This window comes from Varroa destructor, unplaced genomic scaffold, assembly GCF_002443255.2.
Source record: "Varroa destructor unplaced genomic scaffold, Vdes_3.0 BEIS01000001.1, whole genome shotgun sequence".
NCBI classification, from domain to species: Eukaryota; Metazoa; Arthropoda; class Arachnida; order Mesostigmata; family Varroidae; genus Varroa; species Varroa destructor.
In genome coordinates this window covers 21,817,501-21,831,582 of record NW_019211454.1, presented here as the reverse complement: position 1 = coordinate 21,831,582, position 14,082 = coordinate 21,817,501, and positions in this window count along the sequence as shown.

Here is a 14,082-nt window from a genome sequence, read left to right as displayed (position 1 = left end):
GCGGAAAGCTAAAAGTAAAATGATACACTAAAAACATTTATTCGAAACGGGAAAAAATTTATATTTAATGATCTGCTATGTGTAACAAACCGGATTGACGAAAAGAGAAAAGTTCTGGAGTGTTTAATTGTAACAGCATTACTTATATCTAGCGATTTCAAGTCGCTTTCCGTTAAATGTACATGTATTCTTTTAGGCAGCTAAAACTGCGATCCGATGCCAGCGTATTCTGGGAAATTTCACGAAGTCTAGTGAGCCGGCGCATATGCAATCGACATTGCAGTTCTGCTATCAATAATTCAGTGCGATAAAGCAAAGGACCTAGACTCATGGTAAAAAAATCAATCTACAATAATTTCTTATCAGGATAGTTTTAGCTGTTGTTGAATTTGAAGAATGAACACTTGCAACCTATAAAATCATCTGCAAGTTGGAATCATATATACATCGTCTAGTTCTGAGCAGATTTAAAAACTGATCAATTCAAACTTGAAACAAATAGAATGTTTTGGTTTCCTGTTTTCGTTCTGATACAGTGCAATCCTTGATTTTTATATTCCGTACGTTTTCGCGCAGACGATTCCCACTTAGATATAACCACTCTGCTTTCAAGGTCCACCTAATACAAGAGACTCTCTGATTCAAACGTGCATTTTTACTTATATATTTTCTAGTTTACTTAGCTATGCGAAACTATACACGTACTAATTACTATTATCGCAGCGGATAATCGCCAGAGGCATTATTATAACATTAGAGGCAGTAACATTAGTGGCAGCCTTTTTCCATGATATCTAACCCCACACAAGTTAAGCCGCAAAACTGTGCAGTGCCTTCTAGTTACATTGAGATTCAGTGCTCCATTATAGTCTCTGTTATATCTGTCCTAACCGTCATCCATTCCGATTCATAATTGCTGTCGTCAGCATTTTTTTGTCGAATGTTTATTGCTGTCATACCGATGAATCGTCCAGCGCAGTGACGAAGACGATGACGACACTTAGACAAACACAGTCGTCTATCGATGTTGAAGGTAATACCGCTAGCAACTAAGTACCTAGTACTCCATATCGTAACCCACTATTGGTTGCTTGGCCGATATTATCACACTATTCGGTCTTATTTGTTTGCCTATAGTTTTTTTAATTGGACTGCGTAGGTAGGTAACCGATGAACTTAACCGACATTCTGAACGATCTTTACCACTTATTACTGCTAACTATTACTTACTTTCTCGGAGTAACAAATGACAACACACATCATTCCTGCAAAAAAAAAAACGCGACCGTGTGTGGTTTTCGCAACCGAAATATTTATATAGGTAATAGACATGAATTCAGGTACAATCTAGATAGAAGATTCTGTTGGATGGAACTATTCTATTTAACAAACGGTGATATCAAAATAGTAGCAAAGTTAAGGGTTGCTGCATAAGCGGTTACATAGCACACACACAAATAATAAACACGTAAATAACTGTATCATTAAATATATAAACAAACCGATGTAATAATCTCAGTAAATATATTGATTAGGCAAGTTATAGAACGTGGCAGGATCATTGTGTGTGCAGCTTACGAAGCGAAAGTTCCCTGTCCAATATTGACCGCTCTCCTTGTATTTACTACGGAATTACTACACAGGTGACAGTGTCTCTGTAAACTGTATAATCCAGTTATTGCAGGCGGTTGCGGATTGTCGTATGTCAAGTCACAGAATGGCAGAAATGTTTGTATATATTATCACTTTAGCGTAATTCGTCTGCTAACGCTAGATTTTTCATTGATCAAGAAGGATGCCAATGGGAGACTCTCACTACATATAGAATCTGCGATGTAGAACATTCTTCGGGGCCAAAACATGGGTGACTCGTAAAAGACTTGATGAGTCAAGGTGCTAGATCGAACCATTCATCTACGTTAACAGAATAAATACCTTTTGCTGCAAATACAACTAACAAGATAAAGTATTTGCAAAAATGGTTTCAAACCTCCTATGAAATAAGCAAAAATTAAACAATATTTTTCTATTGGTAAGTCCACAGGTACTAACTAATAGAATTAATTCAAATTAGTATTTTTGGTTCCCACTGTCTTTATATGAGTTAACGGCCAACTGGTAAAGGTAACACTGGTCGCGTAATATTTGAAAATATGCATTTATCCGATCGTAATAGTTAGTTGAATTATGTATCGTACATTAATACAGACATGTATATTCGAGGTAGAGCGATCAACTGTGCCAAATTCTTACGCTGAAATCCGGGCTATTTCTTGACACATTTTGCGTGCTCGTCTTTTTGCCATTCCTTTGGTCTCCGTTTGGCGTAGTCAAACACTCTTTACTGGTTTGCGAACAGCATTTGAATTAAGTCTTCGTATAGTCTACCTATCGATTCCGGCAGCACCATTGGAGACGCAAGCAAATCCCTTGACGGCCGCGCGGTTCCTTATCTGACCGCTATATCACTCTTTGAAAGGCTTTAGAATTCCGCATGTTTTTAGGAAAGGCTTATCAATTTCAGGAACACTCGGGAAACGTATGCCCTAAACCGCTAACGTTAGCAAGCTTAGTCGCTAGATAGGATCTTTGCCGAAACGCGTTCAAAGGTTTTAATTGAATGGGCCCGGGCAGATTGAGGTTAAGTGGCTTAGTAATTCCTTCCTGTTCATGAAACATTCTAGAATGAATGAAGTCAAATGTTTATTGTTTCCTCTATCAATCAGGTCAGTAGTTGCCGACACTAGAGATATTGCAATTATACAATATCAACATTAACATAGCCGATCCCATTGTAAAATAAAGGCCTGACTTGGGCGAAAGACATAGTTACGCAAAGTTCTAACTAATGCTTAGTCTTCTGTGAATGGCAGTCTGCAAAAATTATTATGTCTGGGCACCTCAGGAACTAATGACAGGCAGTCTTCTTTCGTATATATGTACTGTGCGCGCTGTATATGAATACGGCGGACATTAGACAATTGACAAAAACGCCCCCGCAGAGCTTCTCTACAAATGACCTAAGAATGAACGGAGGCTCTCGTCATAAATAATTCGACCATACGTACAAGTGGTGCCGACCTGTTTTATTATATTAACGGAATCGGTTAGGCCATACCGGGCGCATCGCTTCCTCCCACTTTCATTGAGAATGATTACTTTTCAAGTTTGAACGAATATCGAAACAACAATTTTTTTATTATATTAAACAAACAGTTTGCTTGTCAACCTGTTTATTGTGGTATAATTTCTCTCGAATACCTGGATCGAAGTCATAATTTGTCGCTAAAAAGAGGCTTTGTGTAATATAAATTAGAGGGAATATTTTTTTGAACGCTCACTTATATTACTATTATCTTGTTTCATTTGTGCGCGAACGCTATTTTAAAAATCGATATGTTTGACACAACGGAAAACATTTAATCAAGTCAAACCGGCAAGTTTGTGGCCTTCAACAACCCAGCTCTCAATTAAATTTCGTTCTATTTATGATAGGAGTTAACTTTTGGTAAATAAATATTGTTAAAAAAGAATCGCTATTTTACACTGAATATGAGCCATTCTGATTGATAGCCTTTCTTTCCGATACTACCATAATTTCATCATTTTAAAGCTTCTGTGGTTTCTGGGCGAAAAACTGACAAATGCTTTTACAGCCGTCGATTATAATCAATTAAACATCATTGAGGAAGTTCATCAGGGACCGAAACAGGTCATGATGATGGTCTGACGGCGCAAGTGCTATACAGCAGATATATTCAAATTTATCATTCGAGCTTTTTAAATTCTTGTCGGATAGCTAAAGACCTATGTACGTCCAGCATTATAACATAAAACGGCGCCTTTTCTGTTCGCTAGTTCTGGCTGATTTTTTTCGATGGTCTGTTGTAGACCGTTTCGGCGATCGGTAATAACCCACAATGTACGATTCCTGTCCAGTCCCACAAAACACACAGGATTGCCTTAATCGATGCCACTCAAATTATAGAGTACAACTTTTTTTTTATTTGCATGACTGTTGTATATAATCCACTTTCATCACCCGCTTCAATCAACCGCTTCAGAAACTGCTTTGAACATCTGTAAGGTTCTGCAGATACTAATATGAACAAGCACATTTTTTGCCGGACACCGATTTTTTAGTGTTAGCATATTTCAAATGGTCTAAGACTGTTTGGCGGTTGATGTCTGGTTTTTTGGCGTCATCCTGGCTACTCACGTACCGTTCTCGTCCAACTTCATATTTTTTGTGATAAAATTGTATCGTAGCAGCTGTAGATAATAGCAACGCCGGTTGGATTCCTACTATACCTGCTATCAATGACGTCAAAACTATTTAGAAACAAAGGAAAACAATCAATACTTTCTCGACAGCATAATATATTAACTTCTTTTTTATACAGTCAGAATCAGAAGTGTCCGTTACCGTTAGTGAATTAATATATTCTAGAATAGTAATAATAATAATCCGCTTTTGGAACTTCTATTTACAAAACTTACAGACAATTATAATTTTTATTTCGCGTGCATTTTTTTCCGTAAACTTTTCAAGCAACTCCCGCAATTACTATCCCGTATCGATACCTTCCGTTGCATTTCCTTTAAAAAAAAATACGGCTTCACTGGGGTATATCAACGTAGATCTGTAGCAAATCTGATGTAGTAGATCTTTGAGTTATAATAAAGCTGCGATTCATGGTGACTGACTGGTGGATTTAGCTTGATTTTGTGCTTCAGATGTTCTTATCATTCCTTTATTATTAGGCAGCTTCTTTAATCAACTCGCGATTATCAGTGTTCAACACAGCTCTTCCACTATAGATTTTATTTGTAGAAGTTATTGTGTTAGGCAGTTGGGCGCGCACAGCATAATTCTTCTACTAGACAATTACAGATTCATCAAATGATGTTCTGCGTGAAATCTCTTATCTCAACGTAAACGCTTCCGCCCTTATCACAAATTCTTTGAGGATTTTCCAGATCCAAGGGCTCGAACCCTCTGAATAGCCAAAAATCTTATTCGTTTGAGATCAAGTCTTCTGCTTATCCTTCTATAACACATTTTGAATTCAACATTGAGGATATCAAACCCAAATGTAAACACTATGTAGCAATGAAGGCCAGCCATAAGGAGCAATTGTAGACATCAAATTCAAAGACATAGACTTTGATCACTAATTCTTATTCGCTAATACTTCTTATTCGGCAGTTTCTGCCTAAATATTCACGAAATATTTGTATGTAAAACAACTACAAAGTGCTGATAGTACTTCTCATTTACGTTTTTTATTTTTTAATTAATCACCTTTCGTTCCGTCTTTTGTCTTGTTTTACATAGTCACTGTACTCGTTCCTAACTTCGAATCGTATTAATTTGAAATAACATCGTAAACGCATGGCTTCACTCGTGATAGCTAAGGGTATTCCGCTATGCTGATGAAAAATAAGTAAAGAAAAACTGAATTATAGCGGCAAATAACACATGGTGCAACGAAATGGGTATGGCGCGCGTAACCACAAGATCTTCGGTTTCATCCCCAGTTAAAATTCAATGAATTCTTTTTTATAAAATTACAATTTCAGCAGCTACGTTTGTCCAAAGTGATTGTTTTTATTGGCTAAGTTTTGAAGTGAGCGTTCCGATTGAATTCTTGGAAAAAGCATTGTAGTGTCAATTCCCCGCCAAGCTGCGATCTTCAAGTCAGTGAAGATTTATACTTTTTATCGCCCACCTAATTCACTGACTTTTTTTAAAGTACGAGTGTGAACTCAATTTTTGTGGTGAACCAGTACGGCCGAATCTTGTAGAGTAAGCAAGAACAATGATACAGCGACTAAGCAAACTGCAACTTAAAAAAAGACCTACTGCGAAAAGAGCATTTCAGGCTACGTTTTACGTAACTTCAACTAGAAATTGTGAGCTTAGATGAAGGGAAGATCACACGAAGAGAGCGCTGATACACACACGCGATTCTACAGGTAACAACCGGAGAACGGCTGCAGAGGAATCACTAGACGTTCACTACCTGTATCGACTACGAAGTATACCTGATAATCTATAGCTCAGTTAATTAAGGTTCAAAGCTTGAAAAAGTGCAAAAAATAGGAATCTATTCAGGTAAATGACCTACCGATAAGCTATGCAGATGCCTTTAGTAAAGTTCACGGCTCTGCGCAATCGCTGAAAGGCCCGAAAGATAAATTTAGGAACTTTAGTTGGCTATCAAGGATGCCATAACGACGTTTGAACTTACGGTCTGGTGACTGGGGGGTAGGACCAACGTAGGAATATTTTTCGCAAGGACCTCGAAAAAGGGTTGCGAAAAGACGATGAGAGGCTGGCTGAGAGAAGTTAAAGGAGCTCATCACACAGAACTAGTAACTTCTTTTTGAAAATAGTAGAAAGGCGGACCACAAAGTGTAGCCAAAAAAGATGTACACCGAAATAGCTGAAACAGACACGGAGATTGCGGGCATGGCTACGCCAGAAGGAAGAACTTCGTGTTTCAAGGGCAAAAAGCAAATAGAAAAAGAACACTTGGAGGAGCTCAGAGTAACAGACTTCGCGAGGGAAATTAAAACAGGTATTGATAGTACGTAGACGCTTGAATTCTTATTACCGAAAAATGACCCGATCTTGTATTCGTATGAGTCACACTCGCATGCTGCGTGCCTTTAGAGTATGCGGCACGCGAACAGGGCTCCATGACAATGAAAGCACAGACGGAACAATTTTTTTGCACTATGCCTATCTGCTTCAGCAATTAGAAACTTGTATATCGAAGATGCGACGCGGCTGCGAAGCCTGGGTTAAAAAGTTTTTGACAACGGATCTGACTGAGACCAGGTTTTCATAAATCCACAAGCGTGTGAATGACAGATGTGTGTTGGAATAGTGAGAGCAAGCGATCCATCCGCAGGCTTCCTGAGCATTGTCTCAAAAGTAATCGACGACAATAGAGATACGGTGGCATCACAGATGGTAGATTCTCTGACGCTTCGTACCTTAGGCGAGTGAAACAGTATCGATCCGACGAGCAATCGAGGCTTGCTGCACGAAATCTGACCGCCATCTCGAGTTAAAAAAGTAGAAGGGCTTATCCCCCACAAAGACGAAGCTTTTTTAAAGTACAAGACAGGAACAAAGCACTACTAGTATTATTACTCTATCAACGATCATGTCAAGGCGAATGAACCCGGAGTAAGAATAAGTCTCATTATATTGACCAGAAACAGAGACCTTAAAAGGCCAGGAGACTAGGTCCGGCGGCGTGGCTAACTTTGCGCACGTACTACACAGGACCGTAAATGAAATAGATGCCCGTGAGGTGATAAGGTCCACTATGACAGGCGACGTGAGCCTTTTTCTGGACGTAATTAAGACCTAGGCCGGTTTACGGGCAAAACTCAGGTCTTCCATCAGACATGAAGCTCCTTATAGAGAATCTCAGAAAAAGAGTGGATGGGAATATCTTTTACCTTACGGCGGTCAGCTGTTATAGAAGTGCCTCCCAAAATCCGCTTGGAAGATCGAGATGCAAACTTACAGATAGTCAATTTGTCGATTTAATTTAATTAACTGCAATGGAGATCAGAAAAGTACAGATAAGGTATTTTAAGTATATCATTATAGGCCACGTTACAAAGGAATGCACCGGTAGCATTGCCTAACGATGTAAATGCGACGAAGACGAACACTTGATAACAGTACGGCAAAGCTGCCGGCAAAATGTGAAACTGTCACCAACAGGTCTCTTCCTCTTCTTAGCCCCACGGAGTACCCCAAAAAAAGGCCGAGAGTAACGTAAACTCAAAGAGTGAGTAAGAGGACATCTATAAGGAAAAAAATAGGGCGCCAATTGTTGATAGTAAGACAGTCAAGCGGGATGCTTAAAGTCGAATAGATTAATCTGTTAATCTAAGGAAATGGCCGTAATGTACACTCGCTACTATACCACTAATCAAGAAATCGAGGACTTCGAGCGTTTTTAGGAAATCTAGCGGAGCATACAGTCATGCAGGAAGTCTACAAAAAGGTTATCTTCCCTGGAGACTTCAACTCAAATGAAAATGAAAAAAAAACTATAGATGCTCGCCAGAGGACATTATTTTTAGGTATGGCTCGTAGAACGAGATCTGGTTATTACGAACGATGGAAGGGTCCCTACTTTCACTCGAGGCGATCAAGTATCGTTTATTAATCTCAAAATTATGGACCGGGATATTCCTTCAACGATTACGGAATAGCGAGTCGCTGAGGAGTGGCTAAGAAGCAGTGATCACAGTTGTGCTATCGACCAAATATGCAACGAGTATCAAACGCAACAGCTCCTCACTTTATCTCAGAGCAGATGGCAGATGTAAGAATTTGTTCGAAAATGGGATTGGCATAGGGTGTAGTTAAGCTGACATGATTGATAATGAACAACTGCCCAAGCGGATACTTTGTGACGCGGCAGAACTGAGAGCGTTTCAAAAAGGAAGCCGGAATTTACTGGTAAAATATCGAGATTGCAGCAGCTCGCTGCAAATGCAGTACACTTTGGCCAAGTTGCATAAAAAGACATACTTTTTTGTTTCCACCGAGCAGAGCAGAACAAACTAACAGAGCAGCATGGAGACGTTACAAATAAGGTAAGGAGACGAAGTCCTATGATCTTCCTGTAAAAACGTACGTTCATCAGGCAAAGCATCTTTGTGAAAAGAAAAACGTTAATTGAAGAGTTGGAAAGAAACAAGTTTGCTACCAAATCTCTTCCTCTACCCTCCTCTAGGAAATATCCCTTACTGTGAGCTCCACTCTGTAGGATTTAGCATATGACAACGTCCTTAATGTCGGTATTACCGGAGAAGTTGAGTGTATAATATGCACCGATAATCTAACTGTCTTGGTCACTGCCCGAGAGGAGGGCCTCTACTGGAATAGAACAACCCTTGTGCTAACCGAGGGTTGTTGCCTGAATAAAAAAGCGTTTTCCCAAGATTGTACCAGAAAAGAGTGAACCCATTTGTTTGATCGGCAAAAAGAAGTTCCATGGATTTTGGCCAAGCGGGAGTCTAATCAAAATAAAGAGAAAACTCAAGTATCTTGGAGTGAAAAAAAAGAATATGCCGGGAAAATATCGTGAAGGATGTTCCGAATCTTGGGAGGCCAGTGGCGAGGATTGGGGAGCCATCAAAAAAGGCAAGACATCTGTTGGAAACGATAGCTCTGCACTACTTCTGGGTGGATTGAGATGACCTTCGATAACGAAAGAAGTAAACAGATCCTAATCTTCGCACAGAGGACGCTAGGAATAAGGGCGATTCAGGCGTATCGAACGGAAGCTCTCCAACAAATCGCCAAAATGTCGTTATTTGACCCACTAGCTAAAAAAAGAACCAAGCGCTACTTTGAAGAAGAACTAAACCTCACAACAGTAATAAAGGTTGACCACATTGCAGAGATGGTAACAAGAATAGGATGCACTCCGAAATTGACTCCGCTGCATAGTATAACCGGCTATACGGAAAACTTACGCGTCAAGTGATCCAAGTCTTAACCGGGTACGGCCAGTTCAAGGCATATATGATGAATCTTATGGAGAATGCACGTACTCATATTTACGAGTATTGCTCTCTGTACCCGGTGGAGGACACGGAATTAAACATGCGATCTTCCATTGCGGAGCCATTAGGTGCGACGTATCACTAAATGGTGGTTAAAGAAATTGTAGAGGCCATGCTAAATCCAAAAGATTTTGACGTGGACGACACCTTGCCGATTCAGTTTTTTAGCTTTCATAGCAATGAGTGTTCCAAACTTTGCAAAGGTGCTTCCGGGGAGTCGCGGTTAGTGGGTAGTCGCTCTTTACCTTAAGAGCCCCTCAACATCAAGGAATGAATGCCCCTTAAGTTTAGTGGTAGTAACACTTTGACCAAGTGGTGAAATTTGTGCAGGCGTGCCAGGTGTTTCATACACGGATTTCTTGAAGTTTCCAACTAAAAGAGATATCGATACAGTATCAATACCTCGTACTCGTCGTCTATTCGCGGTTGGTATACATTATGGCACGGGCGTTGATGCCCATTGAACCAGACGCTGGAAGGTTGCCGTCTCCACAACAACTAACGCGGTGTCATAACTTAGATCTGTAAGTCTATACTAAAGGTTTTGGGAATCTACCCCCAGTTCATTGAACAGAACAAAATAGCCGATCATGTTTGCATTTATTAAGGGAACTATGGTATCTGTCGGTTATGGTAGATCACCTTTACAATTTTAGGTACTTCTCATTTCCAACACCCCGTTCATAGTCGCGACTGTTTCAGAGAGTGGTTTTGTTCACTCCGGGTTCGTATAGAGAGCCGCTGCCGTCCACTTGGCCACCATATCTCATTGTTAATTAAAAATAATGAATATCTCGAATTTGCTGAATGGCTAGCAAGAATATCTGCTATGGTAAAGGATGATAAATGTCTCCCTCGTATATCTACGTATGCATAGAACATAATAACCACCGCTGGTGGAACGCCGCCGGTGTGGGCGTCATCTGACAGCCGTTGTCCATTGCTTGATTGACTCTCGTCATTGTTTATAATGCACGTAGATTAACTATGGTGCTTCTTATACGCATCAGAAGTTAAGGGTGCCACATTTATTACGCATATACCGATGATTATAATTTCGAGAAGCCTACATAGTTTAGTCGTCATTCTTGTAAACTGAATTATCTTATAACTGCCTGCATGGTCACGTGCTATATGCCTTCCTTCTACGGCGGCGAAGCACAACATAATAAGCGATTAGATATGCGCAACATAGCCTTATAACATACTTGCCCTGCTATACGGCTTTATAGGCGTTTCGGCCTGGAAATACATGGAAAGTTCGACACCGTAGCTACGCCGCCTTGTTAGGGATCTTATTTACTTCATATTTAATCTGCAGTTTAAGGGAGTACATGATACGCGTAAGGTAGGCCAATTCGAGCATATTAACCTGACCTACTTGTCGTGACGCAGACGCTTTCTATTACTAGCATTACCGGGACAACTTAATCGATCGGCGCTAAGATACAACCAACGCAAACGAAAAAACATACGTACTTTTTTTAAAAAAGCGTACGTACTTTTTTACATCAAGAACACTGCAGTGCTTCGGTTTTTGATAAGAATTGCACTTAAGAATCACTTTAGGAGGCACATTAAGCTCGTCAAAGATCCCTAATAATTGTTTAATGTGAAGACAAACAAGTGAGTGCCTTACAAAACTTGAAGTTTTAGATGTGCAGTATGGTACATCCTAAGAAAATGAACACTCGATTTATGAAGCTTTTCTAAACTGCTAAATTATATGGGGTGAATATAATATTCTAGGGTAGACGAAAATGCTATTAGCTTAAGTAGCGTACTTTCTTGAATATTCTTCTTTTGAAGAAAATGTTTACACTATGGCGTATGAATGCACCATAGATACCTAGTTGATTTGCAACTTTCAACTTCAACTAAAGAGTGCAATCCTTATTTATCTTTGAATGCCACTAAAATAATAATAATAGTAGTATATAATTATGAGTGGCCATACTTTTATCCTAACGAACAATCTAGTAAACGTGGGCACTTATAGTCATTTCAATAAAGGTCTCGACACCTATAGGCTATTTTGGCTGAAAGCTACTGGACTGTTTAATTTGTAACATAGTTTCAACTGAATTTCAGTAATAATAAATCAATGAGCAAAAGAATTATACCTACGACCCTACTGGATGCTGTTAGAGATCAGGTGCAGCGGTTACTTGATAACTTAAGACTAACATAGGGTTCTATGATCAGGTCTCCTAAGTTTAACGGAAGTTACGTGCCCTTAATTCTAATGCTATTAATGCTAATAAAATGCTAATAAAATAAAAAAAAACATTTTATTCTACTCAGTCACTGGACATAATCCGTCAAATGTGCCAAGAATTGTTGACTACTTTAAGCTAAAATCCACCAAGTGTATTACAAGTATACCATGCTATAGGCCTTCGTTTCGAGTTTTGCGTCCGGTATTGTCGTCCATTGGACAGCTAACTCCCAGCATAAACCGAAGTCTGTCTATGGCTTCGTACTTAGACCATAACGTGTTTCTAAGAAGGAACACGTTAGGATGATCTCGTAGGATTAATGGGTAAACACGTTACCCATTAATCCTACGAGACGGTAAAATTAGCCGAGCAGACGATGTTTTTTGAAGTGAGCAACTACTCGATCATTGTTTCTTTACTCAAACTTCCGCATTTTTTTTAAACGGACGGTTTGAAGGTACAGGATCAAATCACGAATTTGTCGAAAGTTTTTCTCTTATTGCTAAGGATAACGCCAATAGTACACTTGCAGTGTGGCCTTAGACCTGTTGCCAGGGGCACACGAGAAGCGATACTGATTTATCGCCGCTATATATTGAATAGCTATACCGAAAAGGCTTTTTGCATTTTACTAAACTTGCTACAATTACGACCATTAAATCGGGTTCGAAAATTAAGCTCAACATTGTATCATCGAGGTGCATGCTGGATTTTCAATTGCTGTCCCAAGCGAGCTTCACATATGATCACGGAGACCGCGTCTATACAATGTGAGGTTCCTACATGGTCTAGTGCGGTTATTAGGGACAAATAGACGTCTGCAATAGTGACATAGAACGATTTTCAAGCACTGCATTGTACGTGTCCGCATAGCTACACAAGCTAAATGGACACCAAATCGTCTGTATTGTTTAGCTCGCAAACGATGAAGTTCCCAAAATAATGTAGACTTGATCTGTCAGAGGACTATATAGCTATCTTCATTTGGAAATGTTGGAACTTTTTTGTCGTCATTTTTATTTAATCGTCAAGGGCTATACCATATTTCGTGGCTGTGTAACCAATAACGAACGAAAAGGCCTATGTCGCCACATATCATGACCGGCTTATCACCACGATAAACTAGGCTACTATCTGCTTATAATAAAAAAGGATTCGCTGATTTATTGGCTGGTCTCCCCATTCTGCTACCGAAAGTTGACGAGTGATACACTACCACTCCTGTCTAGATATCTCCTGACTATGTTAAGCGACATCCGCAATTACTTTCTACGCTTATGTCCCCGTATAATAGGCATACAATATGTTGGCAAGGTTTTTCCAGCTAGGTCACATAGTTTTCACGCCCACCCATAGATTGGCCTTTGCAACCCCTTGCATTCTTCCTGGATCGGACAGTTAAGTACAACGCTTATTATTATAGCAACAGAGGTTATTCCTACATTAAGTCAGCAGTGATGGGAGCGCCCACGATAGCAACCGGTTTCTGTCTATTATATCAAGAACAACTCATCCACTGGAAAAGGTGTTCAAATAGGATTGCAAGTATGTTCTCAATAAAGATTATATAGGCAACTATACAGCATAGTAGAGTAAATCCTGTAATACCTTGCTAATAAATGATATTACTATTGGATGACGAGACAGAAGCGGCGTATATATCGACCCAATCTGTCCGAGTACTTCCGAGTATTATGCTCATCTAACAGTGAAAGGCAATCTAAATATCTCGGGTGAGTGAAACTTTGAAGAAGTGAGAGTTATATAAGACCACCGATCTTAAAAACCGTTAAAAACTTTGCAACAGAAAAGGGTCAAAATGATATTTTTTTGACTATGTTGTTATTGCCGCGAGACAATTGACGTAGCGACATGGAACGCTTGGTATAGGCCTATACAATGTTTAAAATTCGGCGGCAAAGTATCTGAATCAGGGTAATCTAGTCGAAGGCAGATAACAGTCTAACCTATAACGTTTAACGAAATAATGGAATGACGACTGACTGCACTAGATCTAAAGCGATATCAGCTGTGACGATGTAATGGAAACAATTCAATAAGTTAATAATAACTAAATAAATAAAAAAAAACCCAATGAGTTTAATTCAAGACTCGGGTTCTAAGTAAGAGGACCTGAAATTTCTTTGGTGTTAAGTTTATATGCATACTGCGAATATATAAAAATGGCTTGTTCTACATTTATTATGATTCCGGTCAATACTAAACAGGTTGAGTAACGACAGTCGCTCGATCT